Below are 16,360 nucleotides of genomic sequence, written 5' to 3' on the forward strand. Positions count from 1 at the left end.
AATAACACATGTAGCCTGTCATTTGTTAACATTGCAAAGGTGTTCAATTTTAGACAACAAGAACTACTACAGTAATAATAATATTAATCACTATATTCCAGTGTATCAGTTGTTTCATGTTTTGTATCAACATTTAAGATGAACTTATTGATTAGGTGCAAGAGTAGTAGTGATGGTTAAAATAATAGATTAATGATTAATGCTGAAATAGTAAATTGAGCCTTGTTCCTAGATGGACAGAGAGTGGAAAGTAATAGATCAGATGAGGAGATGGAAATGGAGAGGAATAAAAGAGGAAAATGTAAGTGACAGAAAGAGAGCAGGGAACACCAAGCCAGAGGACAGAGGTTGGTGAGAAAGAGGAAAATGTAGAGGCACAAGTGTTTTCTATAGGTTTTACTATAACAGCTGTTCTTAATTATTCTGTGGAACAGAGAAGAAAAAGGCATTAGGTTGGGACAATTTAAGACATTTCAGTTTCTAATCCCAGAGCTATTATTAGGTGGAAAGAATTATTATTTTTTTTTTTTACTTTTAAACCTAAAATTGTCTCTTCTAATCTGTTTCTGTTTCAAAAGTACATCACAGCATTTGCTGCCGTATCAATACATAATCATCCATATTGACACGTGAATCAACAAGGAATGCATCACAATATATTGCTGTATTGATATTTTGAACCGCGCTATTTAAACCTTGTTCCATGTGCCCCTTTTATTCTTTGAGCACCTGCCCCTCCAAAGGTCTCTGCACGGCCCTGCTGCTCTTTGTTGATTGTTCATCGTAATTGTTTGCCACCCATTTACATGAGAGGAAGGTGAGGTAGGTAGAGGGGAAAGACATTAAATGTGAGAAGTTTGAAAACCGCTGTCGTTTAAAATTTATGTTCTAGAGGTTGATTGTGCTTTTTAAGATGACATTATTAGATGAGTTTTTTGAGCATCCCACTGAGGAGAACTTTTATAAGCTTTCTAAGAAGCAGTTATTGGAAGTAGCAGAAAAGTATGAAATCAGCCTTCCCACTAAAGAAAAGAGTTTAAAAGAGGGAGTGTTATTTGTTGTTAAAACTGCCCTTATTGATTTGGGCATTCTTGTTGTATCTGAATCAGGAGTGACCGGAGATCAAGGAGAAGAGAATGTTCCTGTATGTACACGTTCATCTCTGTCGTTTGAAGAACAGAAGGCATTGTTGCTCTTGGAAATGGAGAAGAATAGAATAAGTCAAGAAGTTGAGCTGCGTAAGTTGGATATTGAATCTCAAAGGTTTGCTCTGATTAGAGAAGGTAAGTTGGGATATCATTCAGGGAATTTGCAGGCCTCAATAGTTAGTCCAGCTCCAAAAGGTTTTGATGCTTCTCGTTCTCTTAACCTCATGCCGAAATTTGATGAGGATGACTTGGATACTTTCTTTACTCTTTTTGAACGTTTGGCTGATCTAATGGGATTGGAAGATTGTGAGCGAACGCTACTTTTACAGTGTGTGTTTCGTGGTAAAGCTCAAAAAGCCTACTCGACACTTAGTGTTCGTGACAGTCAAGTTTATAGTAGGGTCAAAGACGTGGTGCTGAAGGCATATGAGTTAGTTCCGGAAGCTTACAGGCAACTGTTTCGGACTTTACGAAAAGGTATGCAGCAGTCTTTCACAGAGTTTGCAAGAGAGTTAAGGATTCAGTTTGATCGTTGGTGCTCTGTTTCACAGGCAGAACATTTTGATTCACTCTATGAATTGTTATTGTTGGAACATTTTAAAAACACTTTACCTGAAAATGTGGCTATTTTCATAACAGAGCGTAGTACTCAGAATGTAGAGGCAGCAGCTGCCCTTGCTGATGAATATGTGTTGACTCATAGAGATGTTAAAAAAAATCATTGGGGTCGGTTAAATGGCCCTGTGGAAAGTGCTCCTATGGAGACTCATTCTTTTTTGCCTGTTAATGTGAAACTTGAGACAAAGCAGAGAAGTTTGGTTGATAGAAGTGATCAGTGTGCTTATTGTTTGAATAAGGGACACTGGAAAAAAGATTGCCCAGCTCTTACAGCAAAAGTGAACCGTTCTAAATCTGACCCAAAATCTGCTCTTGTTGTGTCTTCAGTTATTGAATTGGCTGTTCCTGATGTTGATGTAGCCTGTATTCGAGAAAGTTTGGTGTCAGGTAATGAATAAAAGTTGAGCTATGCTCCTTTCATTACTGACTGCTTTGTGTCTCTGGTTGGAAGTGATGAAAAAGTTCCCGTTAAAATTCTTAGAGACACTTGAGCTTCTGAGACTTTTATTTTAGAGTCTATTTTGTCTTTTTCTGAGAGTTCCAGTACTGGAAATGAGGTGTTAATAAAAGGAATTGGGTTACAAGTTCTGCCTGTTCCATTGCACTCAATTGTACTTGAGTCAGACTTGGTCAATGGTCAGGTTATGGTAGGCGTGAGACCTTCTCTGCCATTGGAGGGCATCTCAGTTATTCTGGGTAATAATTTGGCTGGGGGGCGTGTCTGGAGGGATGTACCACCTCCTCCTATTGTAACAGATTCTCCTTCCTTACCAGCACAAGCTGATGTTGATCAAAAGTTTTCTGAAGTGTTTGTGGCTTGTGCGGTTACGCGGGCAATGAGTAAGAAGGTGTCTGAAAATCAGGATTTAGAGTTCAAATCTGATGGCGAAAAGAGAATGATTCCTGGTTTTTCGTATCTTTTACCTTCTGTTTCTCAGCAGGATTTGGTGGTGGCGCAACAGGAGGATGCCACCTTGAAGGAAATGTTTTCTGCCACATTGTCTGCTGAAGAGGTAGCGAGTGAAGCAAGTGTTTTTTTCATTGAGGATGAGGTCCTGCTAAGGAAATGGCTATCTTGTAGTGAAGTACCCTTGGGTGAGGCCTGTATTCAGGTGGTTGTGCCAATATCTCTTCAAGACACCGTTTTACGTACTGCACATGGCGATGCTGCAGGTCATTTTGGAGTTGACAAAACTTATAATCATCTGTTGCGCTACTTTTATTGGCCTCGTATGAAAAGAGATGTGCGGAAGTATATTAAAACTTGTGAAACCTGTCATCTTACAGGGAAGCCGAACCAGGGTCTAAAACCAGCACCGCTGTATCCAATACCAGCAATTGAACCACCATTTCAGCATTTGATTGTTGATTGTGTGGGTCCATTACCCCCTTCTAAATCAGGTAATGCTTATTTGCTTACAGTCATGTGCCAGAGTACTAGATAGCCTGCTGCCTATCCTCTTCGCTCAATCACTACTCGTTCAATTGTTAAGGCATTGACACAGTTTATTTCTGGGTTTGGGATTCCTAGGGTTGTTAAAAGCGACCAAGGATCAAATTTTACTTCTCATATGTTCCAGGAAGTTTTGCGGCAGCTTGGTGTGAAGTGCAATCATTCTAGTGCTTACCATCCACAGAGCCAGGGGGCTCTGGAACGCTTCCACCAGACGTTGAAGTCTTTGCTTCGGGCCTATTGTGTGGAATTGAAGTGCGATTGGGTGGATGGTTTGCCCTGGTTGTTGTTGGCAGCTCGGCAGGTGGTTCAGGATAGTATAGGTTTTAGTCCAAATGCGTTGGTCTTTGGTCATAAAGTGCGTGGACCATTGGCTGTTCTTCATGACGGACTGAAAAAAGGGCCTGACCCACCTCAGAGTTTGTTATAATATGTTGACGGCTTTAGACGACGTTTACTCTTAGCTGGTCAAATGGCAAAAGACAACTTGTTTAACAAACAAAAGAAGATGAAGCGGTTGTTTGATGGACATACAGAGACTCGTGTGTTTTTGTCCAGGGGATCAGGTGTTGGCTTTGTTGCCTCTTCCTTCTCCTTTCTGTGCCAAGTTCTCAGGTCCATATACCGTTGTACGTCAAGTTAGTGACCAAAATTACTGCCATGTTAACTTGTTGAAATCCTTTTATTCCCGTTCATTGGTGTCCGAGAAGGCTCATGTAGCGGTTGCTGTAGCTTCGTCTGTGGAAGTGGCTGAGGATGTTAAAATACCTGAGGATTGTATGCTGCAGCACCAGCTTAACAATTCTGAGACTCTTAATAACTTGGAGGGTTTTGTGCAGCATTTGTCCCTACACCAGAGAGCGGAGTTGTTGTCTTTGATTTCCGAGTTTCCCAAATTGTTTTCAGATTCACCTTCACGCACTCATTTGAGCACGATATAGATGTTGGTGATGCAAAACCAATACGCCAGCGTTTTTATCGTGTCTCTTTGGATAAGCAACGGCATCTTGAGTCTGAAATTAGGTATATGGTTGAAAATAACATCACCAAACCTTCATATTCAAGCTGGGCATCACCTTGTTTAATGGTGGAGAATGTACTGGCAGATGCTTTATCTGGAAAATCTGAGATTTCATTGCAGCTAATTCAGATGTTTTGTTTCTTTCTGTCTCCTCTCATTTTGTCCATGGCTTTTCCTAGGCGCCGGGAGTTGCTGGTTCAATTTGTAGTGGGGGATCAGATTAAAGGACCACTGGGTTTGCTGTGGATTATAATTTTGGGTTTAGTGGTTATGTTTAGACCTTTTGTAACTTAATGAATACCTAATTTTCACGTTTTAGAGGTCCTCTTGTAAGGATCCTCTCTCTTAACGGGAGACACTGCAGGCAAAAACAGTGTTTTTTCATGCACCTGTCAATATTTAGATTTTTGGTTTTTTGGCTTTTCATAAAGTGTTTTTTCAGGCTTATGGAAAGAAAACATCCAAAAGACAATGTTAAGCGTTTCTTTTATAGCACTATATCTATTTGTGTCAATAGATTTCAATTACAATACATATTTTTAAAGGCCGTTTTCTCAAAATGAGTTTTTTCTCTAACTCTGAGCCATATATCTCCACTTCAGTAGCACTTACACACACTTAACTTTACATTTGTATTCCTCTCTATATTCTGAAGGTTTTTACAGAGGGATTTTTTTCATATATAATTTTCTTGATTATATACAACATTTTATTCCCCCCAAAATTGTGAAAATATATTGTTTTCTAGCTGCTCCAAGTATTTTCTGAATTATGGAGTGACAAAAAGAGATACCCAGAATTCCTTCTGTAAAAACATTTGACTCTAATATGTCAAAAAAATTAAACAAGAATTTTGAAACTGACTTCATCCTGTTTTCAGATTTTTGTACTAGGAAATTTATACAAATTAACGCATATTTCATTAAATAATGCCTAATTTGCACATTTAAAAATAACATTTTAGAAAACTTGTAATACAAAAAATGTTTGCAATTATCAATGTAATCAATCAACTTGGTAAGTAAGGTTATAACTATTAGTTAATTTGTTTCCCCTATTCACCTGCAGTGTCTTGCCTTAAGGGGGGAGGTGTTATGGGTATGGGTGTGTTTCTTTTTTGGTATTTGGTTTTCTTTTCCTTGTGTTGCAGGCGGCCGCAGAGATACAGGACACCTGACTCCCATTAGGAGGTGGAGATAAATATTGTGGTTTCATGCAATGAGGGGGGCACGGAGAGTTGACATCATCTCCGGTTGGCCTCGGGTTGCCTCGCTTTGGGATCGATCGTTGTCTGCCTTTTGTATTGTGAAAACTCCTAGATTTTGTAATAAATATTAATTATATCAATTCAGTGGTGTGGTTGTCCCATCTTTGTTGCGGTTACGAGCTGGCCGTAACACTACAAATAACATGACAAGTTCTGTCAAGAGCCATTTCACAGTGGTGAAGGGCTGAAAGGAAGAGCAGAGCGAGTCAGTGAAAGAAAATCCCGAGGCACTGAAGTCAAACACTACAGCACTGATGACAGCGTACTCGCATCCAGTATAGAGCGTGCGCTGTCACTGCTATCTGCGTACTCTTTACAGAGGGCCTGATAGTCATACAAATTAATCCTAGCAGAAACAGATTCAGTAATAAACACAACCCGGGTTAATGTCTTATTGTTCTGTTGTGATCTTCTTAAATCATTACAAACTTCAAGTAAGACAAATAATATAATAATACAAGTAAAATAATAATATGCATTTTATAGCTTTTTACACCAAAGCCATAAATAAAAGACACAGAACTTAAAATGAGAAACGCTATATAGCATATGTCATATATCATAAAAAAGTGCAGACTGAGTAAGCCTGTCATTTCCTAGAAATATCCATTGTATAATGAGCATGTGGTGAATACAAGCTCCATCACTGAAAATATGGCCAAAGGGAGAGAAAGAGAGACACATTTACCTCATTATCACAGCTGATGGTACATTTCCCATCCAGAGCATTGCACTGTGTGAACACATGCAGAGGGAAAACATGAAACAAATGTGTACATTGTGTGACGCTTGGTAAATGAGACAGGAGGCAAAAGCGAGTAAACAGAGTTTATTGTACAAGATATGATGATGGAAGGTTGGAGAGTGACGCAGGAACATCGATGGCAGCACAGACTGGTGAGTAGATGGGTTGAGTGCGCTGATGACGATGACAGTGGTGGTAAATCCAAGTGCGGTGAATATAATCCGTGGGTGAAGGCAAAGGTCCAACAGAAACCAGACAAATCAAGGCAGGAACACACGAACAAGACATCAGCCTCGGATCTACAAACAACGATCTGACAAACAGGAGACGAAAGACAGGGCGTTAAATGGGCTGTTGGAATGAGTTGCACCTGCCGCTGATCAGACGATCAGCAGCAACACCCACATGAAACAATCAACATGACGTAACATGAATACAGCTGGAGATGGTGCATTCATGAACCGTGACAGTACCCCTCCTCCTAAGGACGCCTCCTGGCGTCCCCAGAATCTCTTACCTGTCGATTGTAATCATCGATAAGGGTGTGATCCAGGATGTCCCTAGCAGGTACCCAACTTCTCTCCTCCGGACCGTAACCTTCCCAGTCCACCAAGTACTGAAATCCGCATCCCCTCCGTCTAGAGTCCAGAATGCGATTGACCGAATAGGTGGTCTCCCCATCTACGAGTCGCGGCGGGGGAGGAACATTGGAGAGTGAAGTAGGCGGATTAATGGGAGAGTGAAATACGGGCTTGATTTTGGATACGTGAAAGGCGGGAGTTTAAGGCGGACTGCCACCGGACTAATGATCTTGGTGACAGTAAACGGGCCAATAAATTTGGGAGCCAATTTATTAGATACGGAACGGAGAGGAATATTCCTGGTAGAAAGCCACACTTTTTGACCCACAACGTATACGGGAGGCCTAGACCGGTGCCGATCGGCTTTGGCCTTGGTGCGTGCCCCCACTTGGAGTAGAGACTCGCAGGCTCTAGTCCAAGTGCGGTGACACCTCTGGATGAAGGCGTGAACGGAGGGGACCGCAACTTCGGATTCCATACTGGGAAAAATAGGTGGCTGGTAACCTACACTACACTCAAAAGGAGATAGGCCCGTAGCTGATACTGGTAAGGTATTGTGGGCGTACTCCACCATAGATAATTGTTGGCTCCAGGAGGAAGGATTCTTGGAGACCAAACATCGCAAAACCCTTTCTAAATCTTGGTTGGCTCTCTCGGTTTGACCATTGCTCTGGGGGTGAAACCCTGAGGACAGACTTACAGTCGACTTACAGTTTACAGAATTCTCGCCAAAATTTTGACACAAATTGGGGTCCCTTGTCGGAAACCACGTCTATCGGGAGGCCATGTAAATGAAAGACGTGGTCTACGATGGTCAACGCTGTCTCCTTGGCTGAGGGTAATTTGGGCAAGGGAATAAAGTGGGCTGCCTTTGAGAACCGGTCCACCAAGTTTAAAACTACCGTGTTGCCCTGGGAGGGCGGGAGGGCAGTAATAAAATCTAGTGCGATGTGGGACCAGGGTCTCGAAGGGACCGGCAGCGGTTGGAGTAACCCATCAGGGGGCCGATTGGAAGCCTTACCAGTGGCACAAACTGAGCAAGCCAAAACAAAACTGTGAATGTCGCGAGCCATAAGTGGCCACCAGAATCGTTGCTTGACTAAAAATCTAGTAACCCCTGGATGGCAAGCTACATTAGAGCAATGTCCCCACTGGATAACGTTGCACCTTAATCTCTCCGGCACAAATAAGCGGTTCGGTGGGCACCCGGGCGGAGGCGTTCTGACCTTCGATTCAATCTCCCATGTGAGAGTGGAGACCACTAATGTCTCAGGAAAAAATACACTCGGGAGTAGACGGGCGTTCGGAATGGTCAAAAATACATGATAAAGAATCGGGTTTGATATTTTTGGAACCCGGGCAGTACGAAATAGTAAAGTCAAAACGTCGGAAAAAAAAGTGCCCATCGAGCCTGTCTGGAGTTCAACATTTTGGCGGTGCTAATGTACACTAAATTCTTGTGGTCAGTCCATACTATAAAAGGAACCCCCGATCCTTCTAACCAGTGTCGCCATTCCTCCAATGCCATCTTAACTGCCAACAATTCTCGGTTACCAATATCGTAATTTCATTCTGCAGGAGATAAATGATATGAAAAATACGCCCAAGGGTGGACCTTGTCGTATAAGGGAGAATGTTGAGGTAACACCGCTCCTACCCCCACCTCTGACGCATCAACCTCCACCACGAACTGACGTGTAGGGTGAGGGGAAATCAGAATAGGGGCTGAAATGAAACGGCTCTTCAGTTTGGCAAACACAGCCTCAGCTGTGTCTGACCACCTGAACGCAGTCTTGGCGGAGGTCAAGGCGGTCAGAGGCGCGGCTAGTTGGCTGAAGTTGCGAATGAAACGCCGGTAGAAGTTAGCGAACCCCAGAAACCTCTGTAGGGCCTTACGGGAATCTGGGCTTGGCCATTCTAACACAGCCTTAACTTTCTCGGGATCCATGCGTATTCCCTCAGTCGACACGATATACCCCAAAAATGGAATTGATGAAACTCGCATTTCTCCGCCTTGACAAAAAGCCCATTCTCTAGCAACCTCTGAAGCACTCGTCGGACGTGCTGCACATGTTCCTGGAGAGAGGAAGAAAAAATCAATATGTCGTCCAGGTAGACATAAATGAACTGATCAATCATATCTCGCAGCACGTTGTTGACGAGTGCCTGGAAGACCGCTGGGGAGTTGGATAGGCCGAAGGGCATAACCAAATATTCAAAGAGCCCTCTGGGGGTGTTAAAAGCGGTCTTCCATTCATCCCCCTCCCTGATCCGAACCAAATGATACGCATTGCGTAAGTCCAGTTTTGTGAAAATTGATGCTCCCTGCAACCTCTCGAAGGCTGAAGACATCAACGGTAAAGGATAAGTATTCTTAACCGTTATGTTGTTCAGTCCCCGGTAATCATTGCAAGGTCGCAGTGATCCTTCCTTCTTTCCCACAAAAAAGAACCCCGCCCCCACAGGAGAGGAGGAAGGGCGGATGAATTTAGAAGCTAGAGAATCAGAAATATATTTCTCCATAGCCTCCCTCTCTGGAACAGAAAGTGAATAAAGTTTGCCCTTAGGCGGAGACTTACCTGACAGTAATTCTATGGCACAGTCATGGAATTAGAGGATCAGTCTATTTTGGGGTTATGGAGGAGGAGCCAAGGGTGTCCGAGGACAATGGGTGCCAGGGGAGAGTCAAGGATGTGAAAGGAGATGGTCTCGGAGTGATTGCCAGATGTGATGAGTGTAATGTCTGCAGTGATATATGAGATGGTAGGGAGATGCTGTCCAGAGAGGGCGTGAACCGTGTTGTGGTGCGGAAGACGTCTGAGGGGAATGTGGAGCTTGTGTGCCAATGTGCTGTCCATGAAATTACCCTCTGCCCCTGAGTCCAGTAGTGCTTGACAGTGGTGTGTCTGTGCTGCCCACCTCAGTCTTACCGGGAGGAGCGTAGAGGATGATGATGATGGTGATGAGGTCTTCTCGGCGGAGATCCCAACCGATAGTGCCCTTTTACCGTGCAGGTGTGAGCTTGATGTCCGGCTCCTCCGCAGTAGAGGCACAGGCCAAGGGACCTGCGCCTCTCCTTCTCCTCCCGGGAAAGCCGAGCTCGCCCTACCTGCATGGTTTCGTGATCGTAGACGGGGCTGACCGCGTCCCCGCCGCTGAATCGCACGTCTGCCGTTCCCCTGGATGGGGTGCTGAGTAGACCCCTCCTCTCCATCCATGTGAGACGTTCATCGACCCGTAACGCCAGCTCAATAAGTCCATTGAGAGAGGGGGGAAGATCCAGGGTGTAGATCTCCCTCTGGACGCGGTCAGCATGCCCATGCAGGAACATGTCCCACTGCGCCTCCTCGTTCCAATTGCACTCCACCGCTAGGGTCCGGAACTCGATCGAAAACTCTGAGACGGATCTCTCGTGCTGGCGTAACTCTGCCAGCCTCCTGGCCGCCTCCCGTCCTGTGACGGCCCGATCAAAGACCCGCCTCATCTCGGCGGAGAGTGCCTGAAACGAGGCGCAGCATGGGTGACGATCAGCGGCAACACCCACAAGAAACAATCAACATGACGTAACATGAATACAGCTGGAGACAGTGCATTCATGAACCGTGACACATTGATGCCATTTCTATACTGATCCTTGCTTATAAAGAGTTAGATTAGTTTCAAACAATATCTATGAGATATATATAGCATGGTCTCTTACACATTTGTCCTCATATACACATCAAACAGAGCAGTTATGCAGCATAAAATACTACACAATTCAACACATCAGTCGTGAATGATCTGGTTTGATAAATACATATATTTATATTTCCATGAGCATATATATTTCTGTTCTTACCTGTCGACTGGCCGTCCAAAATTTTCTCGGAAAGAATTCCATCTTCATTTGAATTCCCACAGCTTAAAAACACATTTAATAAAATTATCTTTCATTCATTTTACTTTCAAATGAGAAGACAAGTACCTGCCACTATAGGAGACTTCCTGTCATCGAGTAGTTGGATAGCAGTGCTCGCTAAAACCACACTCTTATTATCACCCCCTTTAATTACATATCACAAATGAACACGAATGCCCTCTTAGAGTACTTACAACAACATCATAAATGAACCTAAGAACTGAAATATTCAAAACCTTCTAAAACTGCTGGTTTACGATACAAAAATGGCTTACAGTTGCAGATCTGCTCTAAGGGGAAAAACAATGCTAAATACAAATTATCAAATGTAACTAAGCATATAATTGTGCATAATTAGTAAACTAAAAAAAACAGACCATTTATAAAGAGATGCAAAAATAGTTTGCATATCTATTATTGTTGACGTCAAAGGTTGCATGTCAAATAAAAATCTACTAAATAAAAATTTATCTGTCAGATGGTACAAAGTGCTTAAATTAGACAGATGACCTCCTTATAATTTGAAAAATCATGAATAAAACTACAGAATATAACGGAAAATACAACCCAGACTAAATAGAATTATTATTTTCCCTTAGAAAAAAAAATTCTTCTTAGGACATTTTTTTTTATGTTCATACAATAAAATACAATTCTTGTTCATACATTAAAATAAAATGTGTTGGATGTCTGCAAAGCCATTGCTCTAAATAGCATTTCATAACCACCAGGGGGCGAAATTTATATATATATATATATATATATATATATATATATATATATATATATATATATATATATATATATATATATATATATATATATATATAAGCATAAACCTATTGTAGTAATGTTGATAATTATTAATATGAACAATCTAAAAACCCCAAGCAGTACACTTCAATGCATGGTAATTGCTAGGGGCTAAAAATAATATATATAATTTAATGTTTATACATATGCATACAGTATATATTTACTATTAATAATAATAAAAAAGAAAATATTATATATATTATTTAGATATTGTATAATTGTTTAATTCGATTTTATTCCCAATATATTTAGGATTTAATCAAAATTGTATGTAATTTTAATTCATTAGTTAAAAAAAAAAAAGTAAATTAAATGAGAAATTCATTAAAAGTGAATTTTAATGTGCATTAACAGTTTTTTCTACATGACATCATTGTTAAATGTTGAAGTATTTTGCATGACATGGGTGTGTGTTTATCATACCTGAACTGCACATACAACAACATTGGCTTATGACTGGTTTTGTGCTCCAGGGTCACATATGTCACAGTTCACTTAATTTTGGTATCCTCACTTGTATAAATGAACTATAGTGTCCAGCACCTATTAGTAAACATATCTAAAAAATAATTTCTGGTATCTGAATAATTTTGTGTTTGTCTGTATTTTAAGACTATTTTTTTTTTAGAACTACTTAGCGATAAGAACGTTTTGGGGAACCGGGCCCAGATCAATTTAGTGTTTTTAGGCATTTTGTATTTGTTCCAAAATAATAACTCAAGGCAGAAACAATTTATACAATATATTTTATTGTGAATTTATGTTCAGCTGATGTTTTTAATAATTAACTATGTTTTAATTATTTTGGATCATCATCAGTCATCAACGCTTGGTCTCATACTCATTAAATTCAAATTTAACCAAGCTGATTATTAACTAAAAACTCCAACAGATCAAGTTTTAAGCCCATTTAAGTCTTATTTTAATGTTATAACATGGTTATATCTAAATGTGTGAGTTGTTTACATTAGTCGACTTTTCACAGTAACACTATATTGTTCATTCGGCCTGATTTGCCAAAGCAAAACGCCCACGGGGATTTATCGCATGAACCAATCACAGCCGAGCATAAGTCATATCCAATTATATCGCAATGGTGATCTCACGACCTCTCACATAACCCTCTGTTTTAAGCATAGACAGTATATCTAGTAGTATTCGCATTATCTTATTTCTGTAGTATCGACCAAAATATCTTCTTTTGTGTTCCTCAGAAGAAAGGATGTCATACAAGTTTGCAATCACTTGAGGATGAGGAAACGATGCGCCAGAATCCATTAGAAGTAGGCCTATATTTTTTTTCTTTGGCATCCTAGCTCAAAATCATTGCTTTAGTGTCAAGTGCATTTCTGTCTGTCAAAAATGCATTTGCTCTGAATTTCAGTAATGTCTTTCATTGTTTGTTTCCGATGAAATGAATTTATTTATTCATTTATTTACTCCAATTGAATGACTATAACCCAGCAGAACATTAATGTGGGGATTTGTGCTGGATAAGTCCAGGGCCGAATGTGAACCCCATTCCAGCCCTGCCTACATGCTGAAAAATCCCCTTGCAGGAAGTACGATTACCTTTCTTAAATAATACAATCAGTGAATAAAAGCATAAATTAAAACATCAAATTAAGATGAACATAAAAAAAAAAAAAAAAAAAAAAACTGAAAAACTGAAATTCAGATGTATCTCCAAAGCACTTTTCACAATGAATATAATTCCAGAGAAACATGTTGAAATTATAAAGAGCTGTAACAATGCATCGACAGATGGGCTGGAGCCACCTGTAAGTCACGCTGTAGACTAGTTGAAAAATAATCTGTTGATCAAATTTAGAGTGCACTGTATTGATATTACTAAATTACTATCTAAATTACTAGTAAACCAATTTTATTTTTATTTAATTATTTTTTTTTTTTTTTGTGGTGGTGGTGGTGGGACAAGGGGGTTGGGGGCGACTGTGGAATAGTAAACCACCATGCTAAATCCATTTGACACCCATCAAGATGGTATTGTGTGTCTTAGCTCTGGGACAGTCGCAGCTGAAGAAATCATGAGGGATTTGCTCTCAGCGCTCGAAAAAGGAGAAAATGCTGTCAAAGAGTTTATGGACCAAAGACTGTTATCACAATCAGTTGATATATTTGCTCCCATCAAAACACAAAAACTAAAAACCTTCAGTGACCAAGCAAAGACAAAAATGAAATCTGCAGCAGGCAAGGAAGTGATTCTGTGTACCGACAAGAAGCTATTCTCCAGACTACTCATCATAGGTCAAAGTAGAAAGATAGACCTGCGGGAAATTTCTCTCCTACTCCTTGGGAATGGTGTCATATCCTTTAGCCAGTGCTGATGGTTCGCTTGCTAAAACAAACAAATCAGCTCTTTTGGATTTATTGGAAACCAAAGGTGGAGAATGTTTAGTTGACAAAGTTCCGGCAGATGGAGCTATTCTCTTCGATGGCATGGCAGTCATTCAAGCCATTTGGTCCGTACCAAGTACCTTTGGAGAGCTTGCTGAGACCATACTGCAGTACATAGTGAAGCTTGCTCTGAAGCACAACTGTTCTCGGTTAGACTTTGTGATTGATCAGTATCCAGAAATAAGTATTCAAAATCTAGAACGGTCACGTAGAGCTGGTGGTGGAACACAACTGGTGAAAATTTATGGCCAGGATCAGAAGACACCAACACAATGGAAAAAGTTTCTATCAGATGGAACAAACAAAGAGGCACTGGCAGAATTCCTCTATGTTGTGTGGCAAGATGCTGACCTTACCACTGTGGGCAAGGACTTAAGCTTGTACATAGCACATGGAGACCTGTGTCACAGCGTGACCGTAATACAGGGTTTACAGACTCTCAGTTCTGTTGAAGATCTGACATTTGATCATGAGGAATGTGAGACCAGGTTGTTTTTACATGCACAACATTCTGCACATGAACATCAAACTGTAGTCATAAAGAGCCCTGATACTGATGTGGCAGTAATTGATTTAAGTCTGCAGCCAGATTTACCATGTAGGTTGTATTTTTTCACGGGGGTTGGCAACAAAACAAGGATCATTGTTTTAGCTAAGGTGTCATCAGCTCTTGGTACCACTGTGTTTCTGGCACTTATTGGGATTCATACCTTCTCAGGTTGTGACTCTACAAGTGCTTTTTATGGCAAAGGCAAAAGAAAGGCATTTTCTATTGCTTGTGAGAAAGAGGAATACCTGAATGCTTTTAGAAATCTGGGTAGTAGTTTAAGCTGGATCAGTCTACCTTTGCAAATATGTGTGCCACCTGTATGCCACCGAAAATGTGAAAGATGCAAGATACAAAGCATTCTGCATGGCATCGTCTGCTTTGCCAGAACGCCCTGCACCAACACTGCAAAAGGGCAAACTACCAAGCAGCCATAATGAGACATTCTCTGAAAGGTATAATGTGTGCCCCTTTACCTGTTGGCAAAGGATGGCACCTCGAGGATGGGGAGTTAACAGTGATCTGGATGACTAAAAATCCTGCCCCTGAAAGTGTGTTGCAGGTAGTCCACTGCAAGCAAGGCAAATGTGAGTCTGGAAGATGTTCCTGTATGTCTGCAAGACTGTCTTGTACTGATTTTTGTCGGTGCCAAAACTGTGCAAATGTTTCCCAGGAAACAGAAGAAAGAGCTACATGGGATGATGGCTCTGATGATAGTGATAGGGATGATACTGATGAGTAAAAATGTGCTGTGCATTATTTTAAGCTGATTTTAAGCTGCAATGAATCTGTTGTAGAATTGTTCATTTTTGGCATTATTCATAATTAAGGGGGGTGTGGTCGCATTTTGAATAATTTTAGCCAGCCTGGGCCAAAGTGTACTGGTTCTTTATGTTTGTTTGTTTACACAGTACCTACTGAACATTTTGAGGTATAATACATCACAGCTTTGCTAAATTCACAATGTTTATGTTTCATTTTGCTTGGTGCCTATCCGTGAATTTGAAGCTTATTTTGTAAAAATTTGTCGTATTTTATGGTCTACATTCACACTTAAGAATATAATGCACAAATATCTTTTCCAAATGTAAAGGTACATGCATTATGGTCAGTTTAAGATATATTTTGTGTTGCTAAAATGATTATAAATAAAGTTATAAGCAAAACCAGCAGCATAAGATTTTCGTTTTTTTTTTTTTTTTTTTTTTTACAATTATACACATTTATGGATCGTGACAAAAAACTGCAGGATATTTTGCGGAGAACTTTTAACATAAAGTCCAATATGGTGTTGTCTATGCAAAAATGCATTTAAAAAGTAGTGCCCAGGTGTGGGAACGAAAATCACTTTCTGGCCACTTTTTTCTCGTTTACCTTATGGCCTATTAGGACTACACCACTGATGTACATATACAAGAGTTCTAGCAAATTTGCAGCATATACAATTTCATAAAATTAGTGCCTTGTTTGATTTGATGTAATTTCACATTCAATTGTCTAATTAAAGAGCAACTGATGAACAAATGTGTATCTAATGAAGAGACTATGAAGAGAATAATGTATTCCAATTTTTTTTATTTTGTTATGATCTTGTGTTTTTCAAGTGTATTAATGGTACAGGTGTTTTTGGCATAATTAAATGTTACTTTTACAAAACTACTTTCCTTCTTTTAGTCTTTTCTCCAGATCTGTCACCTGTTATAGTGAAAACAGCTATGGTCTCACGATCTGTGTTCACCTTCATAACTGATTGTACAATGCATTAATAGTTTGTGGTCTTATGACCATTTCCTAATTCACTCTTTGTGAGAGTCTCATTCAGTCTCTTTTCTCACACTCGCTGTT

General features: G+C 40.4%; 1 long non-coding RNA gene across 1 annotated transcript; it reads left to right on the forward strand.

Moving 5' to 3' along the window:
* The first annotated feature begins 745 nt into the window (after nucleotides 1–745).
* LOC113110914 (uncharacterized) lies at nucleotides 746–5,547 on the forward strand. Its single transcript, XR_003293224.1, has 3 exons — nucleotides 746–822; nucleotides 1,110–1,238; nucleotides 5,391–5,547. It is a non-coding gene; the product is annotated as an uncharacterized LOC113110914 (long non-coding RNA).
* Nucleotides 5,548–16,360: the final 10,813 nt, after the last annotated feature.

The sequence above is a fragment of the Carassius auratus genome, chromosome 11 (assembly GCF_003368295.1).
Source record: "Carassius auratus strain Wakin chromosome 11, ASM336829v1, whole genome shotgun sequence".
Lineage (NCBI taxonomy): Eukaryota > Metazoa > Chordata > Actinopteri > Cypriniformes > Cyprinidae > Carassius > Carassius auratus.